This window comes from Oryctolagus cuniculus, chromosome 13, assembly GCF_051225735.1.
Source record: "Oryctolagus cuniculus isolate XC-2025 breed Fujian yellow rabbit chromosome 13, ASM5122573v1, whole genome shotgun sequence".
NCBI lineage: Eukaryota > Metazoa > Chordata > Mammalia > Lagomorpha > Leporidae > Oryctolagus > Oryctolagus cuniculus.
The window spans coordinates 99,939,609-99,958,497 of record NC_142879.1 but is presented as its reverse complement, the minus strand read 5'-3'; the positions used below and the strand labels follow the sequence as shown (position 1 = coordinate 99,958,497).

At 43.3% G+C, this 18,889-nt stretch overlaps 1 long non-coding RNA gene across 1 annotated transcript in view; it reads right to left on the bottom strand.

The window, feature by feature from the left end:
* LOC127489249 (uncharacterized) overlaps positions 1-18,616 on the bottom strand; it is a 55,574-nt gene extending 36,958 nt beyond the window's left edge. The window contains exon 1 of the long non-coding RNA XR_016219220.1: positions 18,522-18,616. This is a non-coding gene — a long non-coding RNA (uncharacterized LOC127489249). The remainder of the gene's footprint in view (positions 1-18,521) is intronic.
* Positions 18,617-18,889: the final 273 nt, after the last annotated feature.

The following is an 18,889-nucleotide window of genomic DNA, read 5'->3' as shown; positions in this document are numbered from 1 at the left end:
GAAGGCAGTTGATGAGGGCCTAAGTGCTTGGGTACATGCACTTTGGGAGACCCAAATGCAGTTCCAGGCTTCTGCCTTTGGCCTGCCCTTTCCATTGTGGCCATTTGGGGAGTGAAATAGCAGATGGAAGATCTCCGTGTCAACTCTGCCTTTCAAACAAACAAATCTTTAATTAAATGGACCTACAAGACCTGGTTCCCTGAGACCAAATGTTTTACGATAGCCAGTTTCAGTATTTCCCGATACCAATCAGCAAGCTAGCGTTCTGTATGTTGAGGAAGTATTTAGTTCTATTTAATCACCTCCTTCCTGAGTTGTTCATTAACAAAGATTTACATTATATCCTTCAAATAATGCAAATAAATAGAAGTTTTGTGCCAGCAGCAACTTAGATGTTGCCAAATCAGTACTTACAAATCCTTGAGCCTCTAGCATTCACTTATGTGAATTTGACTGCTATTTGCTTTAATTCCTTTGATTGCTTCTTATTTGGGTGGAGTACAATCCTACTATAAAGCAGAACAGATGATAATTATGTCAAACATAAAATTATAAAGACTGCCTAGCAGTTGAATAGTTAATTTACAGGAGTGAAAAGGCAGTGAAATACACTAAACGACTGAAAACCAAAGCAGATTTTAAAAAACATCTAAAACCAAAGCAGCTTTTACAAAAACATCTAACACGTTATCAAGTTTGAATCCTCGCGTGCTATCTATTCCTGCAAACACATGAACTATATTCTGTTTTTAAAAACAAAGTATGAAACATCTGATATACACAGAGTCCATTCTTAATCTCAACTGCAAAACAGATCGTCAGCTTTCTCAAATCGGTAACACTTCCATAGGCCTTTTACTCACAACTGGGATTGTTATCACTTCGCAGAGTTCATGACATGAAATTTGGGGAATCAGAAGCTGTCCTTCGCAATTGTTTCCATAATGAAACAAGGTTTGGTTGCCCCACTGCCTTCAGTCTTAGAGAGACCATCACTCTTTTCAGGCTCCTAATTCCATGAACGTCTCCATGAATGGACAACGACAATATAATACTTGGAATGATCTTTGTCTAGAAATTTGAATTACCAAGTTTTATAAAATACTGATTCTAAATGCTGCATAGTCTCACAAGTACTTTTCCCATCAGCAACACCGAAATGACTGTGAAGGTTACTTTCAAAGCCTACACTAAGGCCCTGCAGTCAGATTTTCCTATCACTTCTTTGAGTAAGTTCCCACACGTGAATAGAGACAACTGTATCACAGTACTTTGGTTGTATTCAATCAAAAGACTGTAATGCTCTTAATTCCACATTGGAAATACTATTCACAAAACACCCATGGTGGCCTGTGTGTACACAATTATCATTTAGATTCCTACCACTCCTCATTATCTGGCCACAACAATGACTCTGCTCTCCTCATCCTCCTTTACGGTAAGTCTCTTTAAAGGCAAAAAATGTGGGTCAACATGGATACTGGGTGGAACGTATGGGGAGTTGGGAATAACAACATTCACTGAGAAAGACTGAAAACAACTACAACATTTATAAGAATGAGGCAAGAGGAATAGAAATCACATCCTTGATCTGAAAAATATTCATGACCAGGCACAGAAAAGTCTATGTACATCTCCTATAATATCCCCAGCACAACTTAAACATTTTGGAACTCTAACTTCTTCAAAACTGGAAAACAACAATATCTATCCCCTTGCCATTGTTAAAAATGACTTGTACTTGAATGCTCTGATGATTTTTTTAAAACCTTTCACGTTTCCCTCATAATATGCCAAGAAAAAGGTGGTTAGGTGAACAGATGACTTACGTGGTAGTATCAGAAAATGAAAACAGTCCTTTGGTTTTTATTTCGGTGAGCCTCCTCTGACACTCTGTTATTACAGAAGAATGTAGAGATAATAAGAAAAAAAAAAAAAAACAAAGTAACACTCCACAATCAGAATGCCTTGCTGTCTAAGATCAAGTTAAATGAAGAGAAGGCAGATCTATTACTACCTGAAATAACCTTAGTACAAACAGAACTGATGCTTAGCATAAGATTAGGAAATGGTCCCAAAAACAATCTCCAATTTCTTCACTTTCGCATATCCAGAAGCCAACCAATGGAACCTGGCTTCATAAAAACAACAGGTACAGGTTCTAACTTTGAAAGCCTTTACATGGTTTGGCTTCCAAGAAACCGGCATTGATTCAGAAAACCCATTCAACATTGCATCAGATGGCTAACAGGATGAATCTGGAGTGGTAGCAGAATTCATTGCAAAGAAGTAGAATTTTCTTCAGGCTCACTGACGAGTACATTTCTAGTATTAAAGAACAGAGATCTAAACACCAGGAGAGACAGATCTGTATTAAAGTTATCTATTAGTAAACTTCAAGTAAATCAGTGATGGGATGATTTTGCAGCCTTTTTGCACCATAATGCATGCAGCCAAGGCCAAAGACAAGAAGGATCATCTCCCTACATTCCTAAAACTTAAACCAACCAATCACTGGTTCATTCCGCTTTTAAAGAGCCAATTAGTGGCCAAAATGACTAGAAATACAATATTCCAAATACAATTACTTTGATTATATCAGCTTCCATGTTCCTTTTACAAAGAGTCTCAAAATTTCCCACCAAAACATGCCTAATGGCAGAAGAACTAACAATGCAATTTGAAAGGACTTATCCATTATTGTGGATGAGAAATTGAACCTGAAATGGCCAAGATGTGTCTAAGAGAACTAGTGTATGGTGAAGTCAGGACTTGCCCAGGGCAATCTAACCAGACACACCGTTCTTAATCCTAATTACCGGTCAGTACTATGTGCTCTATATTTTCCATGACATTCTGTTCAGAAGGTCACTTTGCCTCTAACATCATGAGTTTATTATCCTGTGAGTAAATGAATTCTTTCCTTCCTGGAACATGCATAAATGATACTAAGGCTTCTAAGGCAGCAAGACAGCCACCTGGGCCTCTCCTAACACTGGCTCTATGGGGATCCAGCTATGGTGTAAGAAATCACACCTACGCCCATGTGGTGAGGAAGCGGAAGTGAGCCAAGTAGGGACACCACCTGGAGGAAGAAATGGTTACCTTCTCCCAGCTTTCAACAGCCTCGTGACGAAGGAACCATCAGCCCAGCAACCACCAGACTATACACACAAGGGACTCCAAGTAAGAACCTCCCAGCTATCCCCCCAATAGTGGGAAATTAATAAGTACCATTTAAACCACAACGTTTGGGATGACTTGTTACACGGAGTTAGAAAATCCGAACAAATTTCTTTCTGCACCTAGGACTGCACTGTTTTTCAGTATAGAACCATCTAATTAACTGTGTTTAATGCTAGGCCTGGGGCTAATTCTGTTTCAATGAAGCTGACAGATGTTTATGAGCACATACTATGTGCTAGGCACTTCTAACACCCTGTTGAACAAAACAAAATGTTCTGCCTTCTCAGAGAGCTTATGTTCCAATAAAGATTAAAACAATTAGAAATACAAGAGTACCCCATGAAGTTTGTGTAAAATGACATTTACATATTTACTTTGGTGCATTTTTTTTCACATTTTGAAATATATTGCACGCTTCTAGTCTCATTTCTGAGCAATTCACCTTTTTGATAATCAGTTTTGGAATATGACTTGTGCTTAAATTAAGTCTTTTTCTTAAATTGATTCTTTTGGAAGTTGATGTATTGCTGTTGGTGATGACGTTTTGATTCAAACTTGTATCTTGACTCTCTCGGTTGTTCCCAATCAGGTCATCATTTGGGGCAACTTGCAGGTGCATTTTTTTTTTAATCCATGCATGTGAACTTCAGAAAGCTCATGGAAAATCCCCTCTTGAAAAACCCTTGCCAACAGACAACATGGAAGGGTTGTTCTGTAACAGATAGGGATACTTGCTGTCTGCTAATTCTACTTTCTTGGAGGATAAATCATGGACCTGAGAAACAACCTTCTGATCCCTTAGCTCAATCTTCCTTTTGAATCTCACGTTCTTGAGATCTACTTCCATATTGCTTTCCAAACACCAATTTATCAGCATTCCCTGGGGCATTACTACTGTGCATTTCGTGTGAAAATGAGAGTAACGATCAGTAATACAAAGTAGATTCTGTCTGATACTGGATAAATCTGAGTGGATCTGGAGGTGTGGTTCAGAGGGTTCAGCTGCATTTGGGACACCAGCTTCCCATATGGGACTTAAGGTTTTGAATCCTGGCTCTTCAGCTTCTGATTCAGCACCCTGTTAACTCACCTAGGAGGGCAGAAGACAACCCCAGTCCTCGGACTCCTGCCACCCATGTGGGAGATCTGGAATGGGTCCCTGGCTCGTAGCTTTGGCCTGACCATTGTGGTCATCCAGGAAGTGAATCAGTGGATAAAAAAATCTTTATCTATTTCTCTCTCTCTCTCTCTCTCTCTTTCACACACACACACACACAATTCAAGTAACCATTCCCGGGGCCCACGTTGTGGCAAAACTGGTAAAGCCGCCACCTGCAGTGCTGGCATCACACATGGCTGCTGGTTTGAGTCCGGGCTGCTCCACTTCCTATCCAGCTCTACGCTATGACTTGGGAAAGCAGTAGAAGATGGCCAAAATCCTTGGGCCCCTACATCCACGTGGGAGACCAGAAGAAGCCTTGGATCCTGGCTTCGGATCAGCACAGCTCTGGCCATTGCAACCCTTTGGAGAATGAACCAGTGTTCTCACTCTCTCTGCCCCTCTGTAACCCTAGCTTTCAAATGAATAAATATTTAACAACAACAAAGAAGCCATTCTTCAGGCATGTCCCCACATATAGCCTCAGACAAGCAATTACAAAAAGTTACAAACACTTATGCAAACACAAAAACAGGACATACAAAGCTTTGTAAGGGAGAATTGAATCCTGGTACATTAGAAAGTTTATTGTACTTGTAAGAAAAATGCAGATCAAGTAAAAGTCAATATAAAAGCTTTCTATTACATATTTATTATATAAAGACTTGGACCAATGGACAGAGATCTCTGTGCCATCCAAAGATGTGACTATTGAAAGGTTTTCACAATTAAGGTGTTCAGAGATAAGAAGAAAATGATAATTGCAAAAAGACATAAAATTAGATTTAACAAAAGTAGATCATGGCTAAATAGGAGACAAATTAAAACCAAATTTACATTTAGGCTTGGATAAAAAATGACAACTCTGCATGTGCATCTGTGCAGTCTGACCAAATTTTAAAGCTTAAAAATTTACATGCTGGCATATATAAAACTAGTCCAGATCAAATTAAATGGGACATTTGTAGGGCTAAAATATTAACTTTTTTTTTTTTTGACAGGCAGAGTGGACAGTGAGAGAGAGAGAGAGACAGAGAGAAAGGTCTTCCTTTGCCGTTGGTTCACCCTCCAATGGCCGCCGCGGCCCGCGCGCTGCGGCCGGCGCACCGCGCTGATCCGATGGCAGGAGCCAGGAGCCAGGTGCTTTTCCTGGTCTCCCATGGGGTGCAGGACCCAAGCACCTGGGCCATCCTCCACTGCACTCTCTGGCCACAGCAGAGGGCTGGCCTGGAAGAGGGGCAACCGGGACAGAATCCGGCGCCCCGACCGGGACTAGAACCCGGTGTGCCGGCGCCGCTAGGCGGAGGATTAGCCTAGTGAGCCGCGGCGCCGGCCTAAAATATTAACTTAAGTCATATACATTGTATTTAAAAACTATGCAAAACCTAAATCATTAATCCTAGAGTTTTAAAAAGGGAAATTTCATGAATGAACACTTAGTAGCCTTTATCAAGTCAGTGTCTCCTGATAACAGATTCAATTCAGGTACTTGTGTATTCAGCAGTAAACACAAATGGTTTTGATTAATTCCAAGGAGCAAGAGACAGCAGGAACAGAAACCAGCACAAAACCTAGAGAAGGCAGAAGGTCACAGAGAACCCTACTCCTTTCAACTTATCTCACTCCACATTCCTACTTCCTTAGCCATCCCACACCAGAATGCATCTCTCCACAATCAACAGGCAGATACTTCTATGAACCTGGAAACTGTCTGCATAACTGCTCCTCACTTGGGCTAGCACTGAGGCACAGCAGATTATCCACGGCCTGTGATGCCAGCATCCCAGAAGGGCACTGGTTCCAGTTCCAGCTGTTCCGCTGCTGATCCAGCCTCCAGCTAATGTGCCCAGCAAGGCAGCAGATGTCTCAACAGTCGAGCCCTCCCACCAACACGGAAGACCTCAACGGAGTTCCAGGCTCACAGCTTTTGCTCTGGCGAGCCCTGGCAATGGCAATCATTTAGGGAGTGAACCAGTGGATGGAAGACCCCAGGCCCCCGTCACTCTGTCACTATCTGTACTGTGCCTTTATGTCTTTTAAAGAAATAAAAGCAAAAAAATCAGTTTTTAAAAGTCAACCATTAAGTGCAAAAAAATTTTTTCATCACTTTGCATCCTACCCAAAACACCCCAGAGAAACATAATTTTACTAGTATTAGTCTGCTTTTTGACTATCAGCCACACATACACACAGAGAGAGAGAGAGAGAAAGAGAGAGAGAGAATGAGACTACAGAACAGGCCAGAACCTTGCAGAAGCTGCCAAGTGTCAGGTTGTTTCTGACATATTGTACAAACTTTGAAGTAAAGACTGAACAGACAGTCTCGTGCTAACTGTAAGGAAAAGGGTGCAGAGCAGTGCCTCCTCACACGGGGCACCAAATGTAGGGAAAAGGGTGCAGATCAACAGCAGTCAGAATAAAAACACTCACAGACAGATTGAATTTAGCCAAAGAAAAGAAACTCCCAGAAGTGGACAAACTGCCAGCGAGCACAGACCGAACACGTGGCAGAGGGCCCAGACCCAGGTAGGAAGGGCCTTTTTATATCTTAGGTGGGCTCAGGGTGGGTGTGGGTGGCAGTGGGTGGAGATGAGTGTCTCTATACAAGTTCTTCAAGTTTGGCCTCCTGGCTTCCAAACCTGGGGAACAATGCAGGTGGTGGAGGGAAGAACAACAGGATGTGAGACGAAACTGGTCTCTTGAAGGAAGGCATGAGCAACCACAGCTTTTTTAAAATGGCTGAGGCATCTGTCCTTGTTCCATCAATCCTGATTTTGAGTATAGATAAAGCGGTGAACCACCGGTTTCTTTCTGGCTACTTCCTGCTGATATGGAGTGTAGACATGGGGCAGGGTATCTATACACTGGATCGGACTGACTGGAAAAGGAGAGAGCAAGCAGCCTTGTGTTGCTCCTGCAGTCAAACCCTCCTGTAAGGTTTTTTGAAACATGTTAGTTGTACATGGTAGGAATGGCAGCAAATGATTACGAGGATAAAAAGACAAATCGGAAACACTGCCCATGGTGGGAGCGAAGCCCAAATGAGGACAATGGGGGATATAGGAAAGCAAGAGTCCTGTCCAGTTCATGCAAACACAGGTTTATGCCTGACTGCTCCGTTTTCTGTAGGGTGTCTAACAAGCAGATTAGATACACAGGGTGCAAATCACAGGACAGAGTCATTGTTACAGGATCCAAGAAAGGAGGCAGTTTTCCCATTGAGATGCAAACGGAAACTGACAGAAGGGGTTCAGTAATAATCAGGTGTGTTATAGCCAAGGAATCTGTGAGGTCCCGGCCTGTGTGTGTGTCTCTTCACATGGAGCCCTGGATGAGCCATAGTAAGGGAGGTGTGAGCCTCCTTGGGGAAGACACCCCGTTGACTTCCACCACCTTGCTGGCCGGAGAGGAGGGCTGGCCTGAATAGGTTAGTATCGTATAGGTGGCGTCTGCCTTGATTGGTACTGACCCTAGGCTGTCCTCCTGATGGCGGTGGTTACTCTGGGAGCTGGGCAGAGGGAAAGGCTTTTTAGCCTGGGGCCAACAGGGTCTGTGGTTCTGACCCAGGAGTCCTTCAACCCCGAGGGCAGTTCCGCTTCCAGTGGCCTGGCTCTTGTCAGAGCCGACAGGGCTCTTCATGACAGCTACTTGCCCAATGCCCTGACTCCTCATTTCCTAAACACGTGCCATTCAGGGATGGACTGGCCTTGTTGGGTCTCCTTGATGGCAGCTCACGGTGTAAAGCGGCCATTAACTGGCCTGCCACCTATCCTTACATTGCTCCTGCTGCCTCACTCGCTCCTCTATCTCCTGGCCTCTGTTGAAGCAGAACACAGAAGCAGCCTTTAGGAATGTCAGCCAAGGGGGCGCTCAATCCCATGCCTAATCTTTGGTGGCCTGAGTTGGAAATCTACAGTCACAGGCATGTTAGGACAATTTTCTTCCTGTGAGGAAAGATGATGCCAATGAGGACAGCTATGTCCTTCTATGTAAGATCAAAACATTAAGACGACCCTATCCAAACTGTCTAATATAAGGTCTAAAGATCAAACTGTACATCCTGACGAGGAGTCCTGCAGAACAGAATCAGTTTCCCATCTTGAACAGACTAGAGAAATGAGGGAACAAGTCAGGCTTTCAAGATTGCTTACTGTCAATAACTTAAAATCCAGTGAAAACTTAGCAAACAATTTTAGCTGTCAAATAACTTATAAAAACATTTACCAAAATTCCAATGCCTTCTACCAGTTTTAAGAGTACCTGTAGTTGGAAATACTTCTCAAATATCTAACACAGTGTAACCTAATGGAAACAAAAAGCTGTTAATGAATTTTCCCATATAGACATATAATACGTGCATATATATGACACAGTACAGGAGAGAACGACAAAGCTAGACAATGGAGGGGAAAAGATGGGAGGGGATTAGACATGGAGCATTCATTGGAGCAAAGTTGCTCAGGACTTACCACTGTTACTCAGTTTTTCTTTGACAGTTCTGCAAAATATATTATTAGAGATGGCTGGAGCAGAGGTTCTGTCTTCGTGCAAGAGAGAACTTAGATGTGAGAGGAGTAGTGTGAGATACAGCTCCATTACATTACATTTTAGGATTTTCGGGTTCATAGGAGGGGGGAAGTGACAGGTAGAGACTATTTTAGTTAGGACAGAGAGGGGGGACTGTAAAGAGAGCAGGGGCTGAGCTTGTGGGACAGAGGGTGGAGTGTGGGAGTGTGGGTGGTGGTGCTGACGTCAGGCTTCATTGCATCTGAGCAGCAGGCAGAGTCCTTTCTTAAGCTCTTGTTGGGGGAGGTGCTGAGCACCACACGGACCCTGACAGGTGGGCAGAAGTGAGAAAGGCTCCTAGTTGGAGTTGACAGTGCATTGTCTTTGGAGCTTGGCATGTCTCAGGTGCAGAGCTTTCCAGAGCAATACACACTCTGCTAGCCTTTACACTATCTTTCTACATGCAGGGGGAGGGACTGGACTGGCAGAGGAGACTGGGGAGGAGAGGTCAGGAAGAGAGGAAAGAGGCAGTGTTGGCTGCCGGTGACAGGAGTGGGGAAGAGCCAGACAGGGGACAAGGGTAAGGAGAGGGTCATGGTCCCGAGGCTGCAGCATCCCCGAGAGAACAGTGGAAGGGAAAGTCAAGGGTGCGAGGGGAGATTCCAAGTATTTCCCTGGTTTGAGGGCTTGGAATGAGAAAAGCTGACCTCAGAGGAGGCTTAATGAAGGGGAATCAGGTGGGTCGGCCAGACAGGAATCACCAGATGGACGCTTGGGAGGACCCTGGGGTGAGCAGGGAGGAGGGTCACAACCTGGGCCAGGATCTCAGAGAGGATGACATGAAGGAGGGGTGGAGAGCTTACAGAGTTTTAGCTCCCTCAGGAAGAGCAGGAGAAAGAGAATTCAAAGAGGCTGGAAGGGTGGTAACTTTCCTTGTTGCCAGTGGAGAGGGAAAAGGAGGCGCTGGAGAAAGAGGAGGAATGCAGTGAGCAAAGGCCTGTGTTCCTGAGAGGCCAGCTTATCAGGTATGGGAGAAAAGAGGGGTGGGCAGGCTGACGATTTAAGGGGTGGCTCTAGGCCTTCTTCCTCCATGAGAAATCAGAGTGAGGAAAGTTGACCCCCAATGGTACTAGAACAAAAAAAATACTAAAAGGGATAAAGTATTACATTGTACATCAACCGTCAGGACAAGAGCTGATCAAGTCACTGTTTCTCATACTGTCCATTTCACTTCAACAAGTTTCCCCTTTGGTGCTCAGGTAGTTGTAGCCGATCAGGGAGAACATGATATTTGTCCCTTTGGGACTGGCTTAATTCACTCAGCATGATGTTTTCCAAATTCCTCCTTCTTGTTGCAAATGACCGGGTTTCATTGTTTTTGACTGCTGTATAGTATTCTATAGAGTACATGTTCCATAATTTCTTTATCCAGTCTACTGTTGATGGACATTTGGGTTGGTTCCAGGTCTTAGCTATTGTGAATTGAGCTGCAATAAACATTAATGTGCAGACAGCTTTTTTGTTTGCCAATTTGATTTCCTTTGGGAAAATTCCAAGGAGTGGGATGGCTGGGTTGAATGGTAGGGTTATATTCAGGTTTCTGAGGAATCTCCAGACTGACTTCCATAGTACCTCCATAGAAGGAGATACCTTTCTCTGAAGAGAGGAGAGAACTTCCACTTTGACCATGGCCTTGTCTAAATATGATCAGAGTCGGTGAACTCAGGGGGCTTCCATAGCCTTGGCAGCTCATGACAAGAGCCTAGGGTGATTACTGAGGCCATAAACAAGAGTGTCAATTTGTTAAGTCAACAACAGGAGTCACTGTGCACTTACTCCTCATGTAGGATCTCTGTCCTTAGTGTGCTGTACATTGAGATTTAATGCTATAACTAGTACTCAAACAGTATTTTTCAATTTATGTTTCTATGTGGGAGCAAACTGTTGAAATCTTTACTTAATGTATGCTAACCTGATCTTCTGTATATAAAGAGAATCGAAAATGAATCTTGATGTGAATGGAAGGGGAGAGGGAGTGGGAAAAGGGAGGGTTGCGGGTGGGAGGGACATTATGGGGGGAAGCCATTGTAATCCATAAGCTGTACTTTGGAAATTTATATTCATTAAATAAAAGTTAAAACACACACACACACAGAAAGTTGACCCCAATGGAGGAAAAAGGCTTGGAATAGGGGCTTCTGACCATTTGCCTTTTCTCTGTGTGAAGTTATCAAAATCTTAAGAGAATTTTGAAACAAACAAACAAAAAAAACAAATTCACGCTGAGGTGGAATAATAGCTTTGGTTTTGTCTCCCCCTTCAGTCCCCAGCTTGTGCAAGTCTTTTCAGAGGCAGGCCAGAAGGGAATTGAAATTTGGAGCCCATGGATTAAGCAAACTATGGTCTGAGGGAAGAGGTTCTTGTAGCAGGGCTTCCCTGGGGAAGAATCACCTCAACCGAGAACTTAAGTCCTGAGTCCTCTAAGAGGAGACAGCGATAGAAACCAACTAAACAACCAGGCCCTACAAAGGCGGATGAACTGGTCACGAGCATTGCCCCAGCAGGCATGCGGTGAGCGTGACCTCTCTTACCAATCTGATGGGCTGAGAACTAGGTCCGATGTGGGCATGTGATGATGAGATCAGGCAAAGGCTCTGGCTGTGAATTCACTCAAAATGAGAAGTGCAAGCATGAGTGAGAAAATGTTCTGAATAGGATCTTCCAGGTCAGAAGGGAAAAAGGAGATTGTAGGAAAGAGAAGGTTAGGGGCGGGAGGAGACACTAAAAAGGGGAAGAATTTATCCAGATGAAGGGTGGGGGGCGAGGTCACAGCTCTCACCCAGAGAATACAAGAGTGCAGACTGGGGCAAGATGCTGGCCCCTCTCTCTACTTCTCACACGGGGCAGAAAATATAAGCAAAAGGTTGCAGATCAGAGAAAAGACAGAATACGAACTCATAGCCAGACAAAGCTTATCCAAAGAAAATAAATCCACAGAGATGGGTGATGAACAGCTAGCACACAAGCATGCGTACACACACACACAAACACACACACAAATACAGAGCAGAGTGACCAGACCCCAGTGGGCTGGACCTTTTTATATCTTAGGTGCACTAGTGGTGGTGGGGGGCAATAAACAGAGGTGAGCTTCTCCATACAAGTTTTTCAAGTTTGGCCCCCTAGTTTCCAAGCATGGGGCAGAATGCAGGGGGTGGGATGGAGAACAACACATTGTGAGACTATACCGGTCCCTTGAGAGAAGGTAAGGGTAACAGAAACCTAAAATGGCTGAGGCTTCTGTCCTTGTTCCATCACTACCTACCTATGTCAAATATACACACACTGATTGTCTTGCTAACAGCAGGTAGAATCATCTCTGCTGTCAAGCATTAGTTCTACTGCTGAGCATTACCTGGCTTGGCCCCAGATTATTAACTCGACTACATAATGTATATGCAGATCACACTGTGGGTCTAGGCAGATGATGGTGAAGAAAACCAAGATAGGAATTCAAGCCAGGTATACAGCATGTATGGCAGTGATTCAAACTCACCCAGGATATGGGAGTGGAAGCAGAACTTGCAAAACAGGCATTCCAATATTGGGTGCCAGTGTCCCAAATAATGACAAATGACTGTTCCTTGACACTGTACATCCCGTTGAATAAGAGTAAATCTAATAATTTAGGCATTAATGACCAAGTATTACATATACAGGATTTCAGCCAAATTTGTAACACTCACAAGGACAATATACACGAAAACTCAGAAGTGTGCCCAGTGTCATCCAGGTACAGGTACTCGGACTAAAACCTAACTAAAAGATTACTTCACATATTAGTTAAGGGTAAAGGTGGGTATTACTATTCCCTGAACACTAAAAGTACTCCTGGTTAGTCCTCTCAGACTGACACTGTCAACATCAACTTTCTGCTGATCCACTATGTAAATACTAAACACAGGTGTATAAAACATGTTTTATAAAATTATCTGGAAAGGTTTTATACAACCTTAGTACTTCATGGCATAAAAAGTTCCTCCTATGGAAAAGCAGCAACTGACTCAATGACAGGATTTGATGTGATTTTATTTTTCCTCCATTCCCTGTATTGTCTAAGTCTTCTGTAATGAATGTGCACTTACAAAGAATAAAACTAAAATGAGCTGCACTCTATAGCTCAAGGTCCCATCAATCCCGACCTTGCTTTGCATAAACAGAGTACAGCAGAAATCAGGCACATCAAACTTTCTTTATAGAACTACCAGGGAGTGGTGAATCTAGATAGTACACTCCAGAACTGCACTGTCCCAGCCAGTGGCCATTACCAATCATGGGTGACATGCTGGACACACTACATGTGACGAGTCCAAGCTGAAATGGGCTGTAAATGCAAAATATGCATTGGATTTTAAACACTTTGGTCCAAAAAAAAGTAAAGAAACGCCTTAATAGTTTTCAGCATATTAATTAAATGTTGAAATGATAGTACTTTGGGTATATTAGGCTAAAAAACCACTGAAGTTGATTTCACATCATTTTCAAATGAGGATACTAGAAGTGAACATATAGTTTGCACTAATTCATATTTTCACTGTAAAGTGCTGCTCTAGGACAAAATTATTCAAGTAAAGCCAGCAGCATGGCCATCAGTTGGGATCCTGTTCAAAGGCAGATCTTTGGGGCCCAGCCCCAAAGTGCTAAGCAGAATATGCATTTTAACAAGACCCCCGTTTGTTCAATATACACATTAAATGCTGAGTGGCACTGTTAAAGAAAACCTGTATTTTCCCTAAGCGTGACTATCTCACTTTTCTTTAATTTATCTATTTATTAAAATGCTACAAAGGCTCATGACAAATCTAGACAACAAGAACACATGGTGGATTAAAAAATGCAAATACAAATTTCATTACCATTACCTGTCTTGGTAATGGTATTAAAAATAACAATCTAGTTCTACTATGAACGCTTGTTTTTAAAAATGCAAATTTGTGCAAAAACAGCTGATGTATTGTGGACTTTCAAACCAACCTATTAATGCACCAAGAACGTATCACAGTGTCCATGCAAAACTGCCAGTATCAGTAGAAAAAGACTAAAAATCAATTAAAATACCATAGAGTGTCTACTGAGCCACAAGATGTTAGGAAAATCTAAAGATGTCCACTTAAAAAATTTTACCAAAACAAGTAACTTAAGAGAATACTAAAAATATACAAGAAACATTTCAATTTGAAATGTAGCATGCAGAGAAAGAACAGCAAATGACAAAATTAGTGTAAAATTAGTGCACAAGAATACTGTGCTGATACAAACAACGAACTCATTTAGAGGAAGAAGCTGTTCTGGTCTCCAAAGTCCTTTCCTGTATTCCACTGCACCTGACGATTCTACAGAGATGCATTACTCAAAACTAAAACAAGCAGTTACTCACGTCCCCATGTTTCTGACTGAATATAATTTAATAAAATTATGACTGATTATAATTTAATAAAAGGAATTGAGCCCACAGGAAACTGAAAAAAGGTTTGATTCTCTCTGCTCCACACTCCCACTTAGTTATCTGCCAGCCAAGAGAATTTATACAGAGAATGTTACTTATTCACAAGACTATACCAAAACATCCTTATGTGTGATTAACCTCCAAAAATGTGAATTTCTGAAGAGCTACTAGTGGAAGTGGGGTACATAGGCCCTCAAAGATTTGCTGAATAAACAACAACATGCCTGTGAGCTCACACAATGAAAGAAAAGCTTTATCTGATTAAATTAAGTATAGGAAGAGCTGGCCTCCTCCTTTTAAATGAAATAAAAAATATAGTTAGTTTGAAGAACAGCTTATGGTAAATCAGATTTTTTTTTAATTTTTCAAAAGTTGTTTGTATATCCTCTGTATTTCTCCCCCATTTTTCACTGTCTAGAACTAAGGTATAGACAGAGGGATCTGTAAGTTACATATATGCATTAATACTAAAAGTATACAAATACTCACTCACTTTGAAAAAGTAATCTCTTTTCCAAGAAAATATAGAACAGATAACAGGGCTGAATATGCTATAGCAACAATAACACGTTGCAGCCATTTGGGGAGTGAACCAGGGAAAGGGAAGACCTTTCTCTCAGTCTCTCCCTCTCACTATCTGTAACTCTACCTCTCAAATAAATAAAATCTTTAAAGAAAATTCATATGGAATCACTAAAGGCCACAAATAGTTGGAGTGATCTAGAATAAGAGAGCCCAACCTGGATGAATCATAATACTCGATTTCAAAGCATTCTACAAAGTTGTAGTCATTAAAACAGCTTACTGATGGCATAAAATCCAACGTGTAGCTCAATGGAACAGAAGAGAGAGCCCAGAATTTAATCCACATACAGATAGCCAGTTGACTTCTGACAAAAGTGCTCAGACCACACAGTGGAGTTAAGGATAATATTGGTGCTGGCAAATCTAGATGCATATACGCAGAAGAACGAAAGTAGATCCATATCTCTCTTCACATACAAAAATCAACATCAACTGAAGATACATCAAAGAACCAATTTAAGACCTGGCATTATGGACATTATGAGGTTGCTGGAAGAAAACGTAGGGGAAACACTCAAAGACATTGGTGTAGGAACAACTTCTTGGATGGGAACCCTGAAGCACAGGCAACAAAAGCAAAACTAAGGAAATAGGACTATATAAAACTCGGAAACAAAGGACGTGACAATTCGAGGGGAGAGACATCCAGCAGAATGGAAAAAATAGTTGCAAACCATCTATCTGCAAAGGACTAATATCCCAAATATATATCCAACTTAAAAAAGTCAACAACAAAATCAATCCAGTTCAGAAATGGAAAAGGACTTCAACAGACAATTCTCTGAAAGAAGAAATACAAGTGGCAAACGAACATATGGCAAAATGCTCAACATCTCCAGACTTCAGGGAAATGCAAATCAAAACCACAATGAGATAGCTCCTCATCCCTATTAGAATGGCTAAAATCCAAACAACAGAGTAACAAATGCTGCAAAGGATGTGGGGGAAAAGGAACACTTAGACACTGCTGGGAGGAATCTCCGGGAATCAAACAGAAAGAAATGTTTGTGTGTATCAGTACTGCTGAAAATACAGTTTGTAAAACTTTCTTTTATACCTATGTGTGAAACCAATGGTTAAGAATGTTATCCCACCACAATTTTATTTATTTTTTAACTTTTTTGACAGGCAGAGTGGACAGTGAGAGAGAGACAGAAAGAAAGGTCTTCCTTTTCTGTTGGTTCACCCTCCAATGGCCGCTGTGGCCGGCGCACCACACTGATCCAAAGCCAGGAGCCAGGTGTTTCTCCTGGTCTCCCATGGGGTGCAGGGCCCAAGCACTTGGGCCATCCTCCACTGCACTCCTGGGCCACAGCAGAGAGCTGGCCTGGAAGAGGGGCAACCAGGACAGAATCTGGCACCCCGACCAGGACTAGAACCTGGTGTGCAGGCGCCGCAAGGAGGAGGATTAGCCTATTGAGCCACGGTGACAGCCCACAATTTTAATGATCTATAATTACTTAAAGATTTACCACATACGGTTGAAACAATCATTTTTCTATTCAATTACTATTTACAGTAGTTGTCTATAGTCTCACTAAACTGGAATAATTTTGTTTTTTTTTTTTCGTTAAACTTATCTGGTAAAGTATTAAGCCTTTTTACTGCAATGTAATTTGAAAATAGGCTCAAAATCTAAACCAAAGACAGAAAGAAAAAGGAGAAGGAAACACAGTGGAAAGGAGAAAGGGGGAGGAAGGAAGGCAACATCATTGTGTTCTTACAGTTGTGTCCACAAAGCACAGAGTCTGTTAAACACTAATGAAAAGAAAAGAAATACAAAGAAAACCAATGCACATTAATTTGTTCCCTATATCACTGCTTACCCATTTGCCAAAACTGCAAAAACTCAATATAGAACTAAGAAAATAAGGTACATTCAATAAATAACAATTATTGAAATGTATTAACTATACACAGGATATGTTAAAAAAAAAAAAACTACATATAACATCACAAAACCTCACATAGTACCAAAGCATTTACATAAGATGTGTGTACACATGAAAAAGATGAAGATTATTTGCAGAGAAATAAATGTATGAAGGAAATGAAATTAAAACACGTTGTAAATTCTTAATTTCCTTTTAAAACTGTTACTAAACTGTAATGATTTTTAGAATTCAGAGGGGCAAGGATTTGAAATCTTGATTACCAAGCCAATTAAGGTCACCTACATTCCATCCTTGAAGTACCCGTTTCAGTATCCACCTCCAGTTCCTGACTCTAGCAGATTCCTATTAATGTGGATGGAGAAGGCAGTTGTGACGGCTCAAGAAATCGGGTACCTGTTTCTGGCTCCTGAGTCTAGCTGCCTGTAATGTGGACCTGGAGGGCAGTGGATAGGACCCAGGTATTTGGATACCCATCACCCTTGCTGGGAACACGGAATGAATTCTCCAACCCTCAACTCAGCCAGGCTCAGGCCCAGTAGTTGTGAGAATTAGAAAGTCAACCAGATGAGAACCCTCTTTATGTCTGTTTCCTGCACTGTGTGTGTGTGTGTGTGTGTGCACGTGCATGTACCTGCATGGGTATAAGTATCTGCTTCTGAAATAAATCTTAAGAATAGATAAAGATCACCCACTTTTGAAGAGTTTTAACTTTATTTATTTAAGAGGCAAAGAGAGGGAGCTCTCCCATTTACTCCTGTACTCCTTAAATGCCTGCAGCAGCTAGGACTGGTCAGGCTGAAGTTAGGAGCCAGGAACTCAGTCTCCCATGTAGCTGACAAGTACCCAGACACTTGTGCCATCACCTGATGTCTCCCCAGGACACACATTAGCGGGAAAGCTGGAACTGGAAATGGATCCATAATTCAAATCCGGGCACTGGGACACAGGGCACAGACATCCCAGGGAGAAACTTAACTCCCACATCATATGTGCACCCCCAAGAATCTGACAAATGACACCCAAAGGCTGTTAGCCTAAAGCTGGTGTAAGGGGCACTTTCAAAGCTAGAGAAACCTCCCTTGCAATTGACTGCCTACCTTCCTTCCCCTGCATGATGCAGAATATGACTGTTATGACCAGTTTTCCTCCCCAACCTGTTCATCTGTAGTGCCTACCTGATGCTGACGTCACTGCCATCTCAAGCCGCCACTGCCGGCCTCTCTCTTCCGCTGCCCGACACAGAGCCCCCGCCACCGCCTGCTTCGCTGCTGCCCATGGCGTCAGCACCGCCACTCCCACCTGCTTCCTCACCGGCTGCTGATGCTCCTGACCGCTGGACTCTGTGCCAGAATGGCCCAGCCACCGTGTCTTTCCTCACCGCCACTGCTGCCTGCCCACGAACTGTGCTGTGCAAAGCAGGACGCCCCACAGGATGCCCACGCCGACACCCACCGCTTCCTGGTTCTCCTGGTCCTCAGCCACTGCTGCCGCCAGCGAAGACTGAGACTTCCCACCTAGCAAGCCCCAGGCTTCAGTTAAGCCGGGGCAGAGCCGCCCTTCCCCGCCCAGGACGCCCGACACGGAGCCGCCACCGCCGCCTCTATCCGCGCCACCCCACACCCTCGCTACCGCCGCCTCCTTCACCGCCGCTGCCCAGGCCTACACCAACACCGCCCCCACCTACCTCTGCTTCCTCGCTGACCGCCGACTTCTCGGTTTCTTAGAAGAATCGCTACCGCCACCGCCACAACCTTCCTCACCGCTGCCCGCCGAGGAACTGAGTCGCCCCGCCCACGACGTTTACGTGACCCCGACGTTACGCACGCTGACCCCGACACCGCACACGACGCTCGGACGCTGACGCTGACCCAGACGCCGCATTCAACGTTGCATCGGGGTCAGCGTCAGCGTGTGTAGCGTCGGGGTCACGTGGAATGGCAGGAAGGATGTAGCCGCGGCAGTGGCGACTCTTCTGAGACCCGGGGAAGTCGGACGTGAGCGAGGAACCCGCCACCAGTGAAGACTGAGACTTCCCGCCTAGGAAGCCCAGGC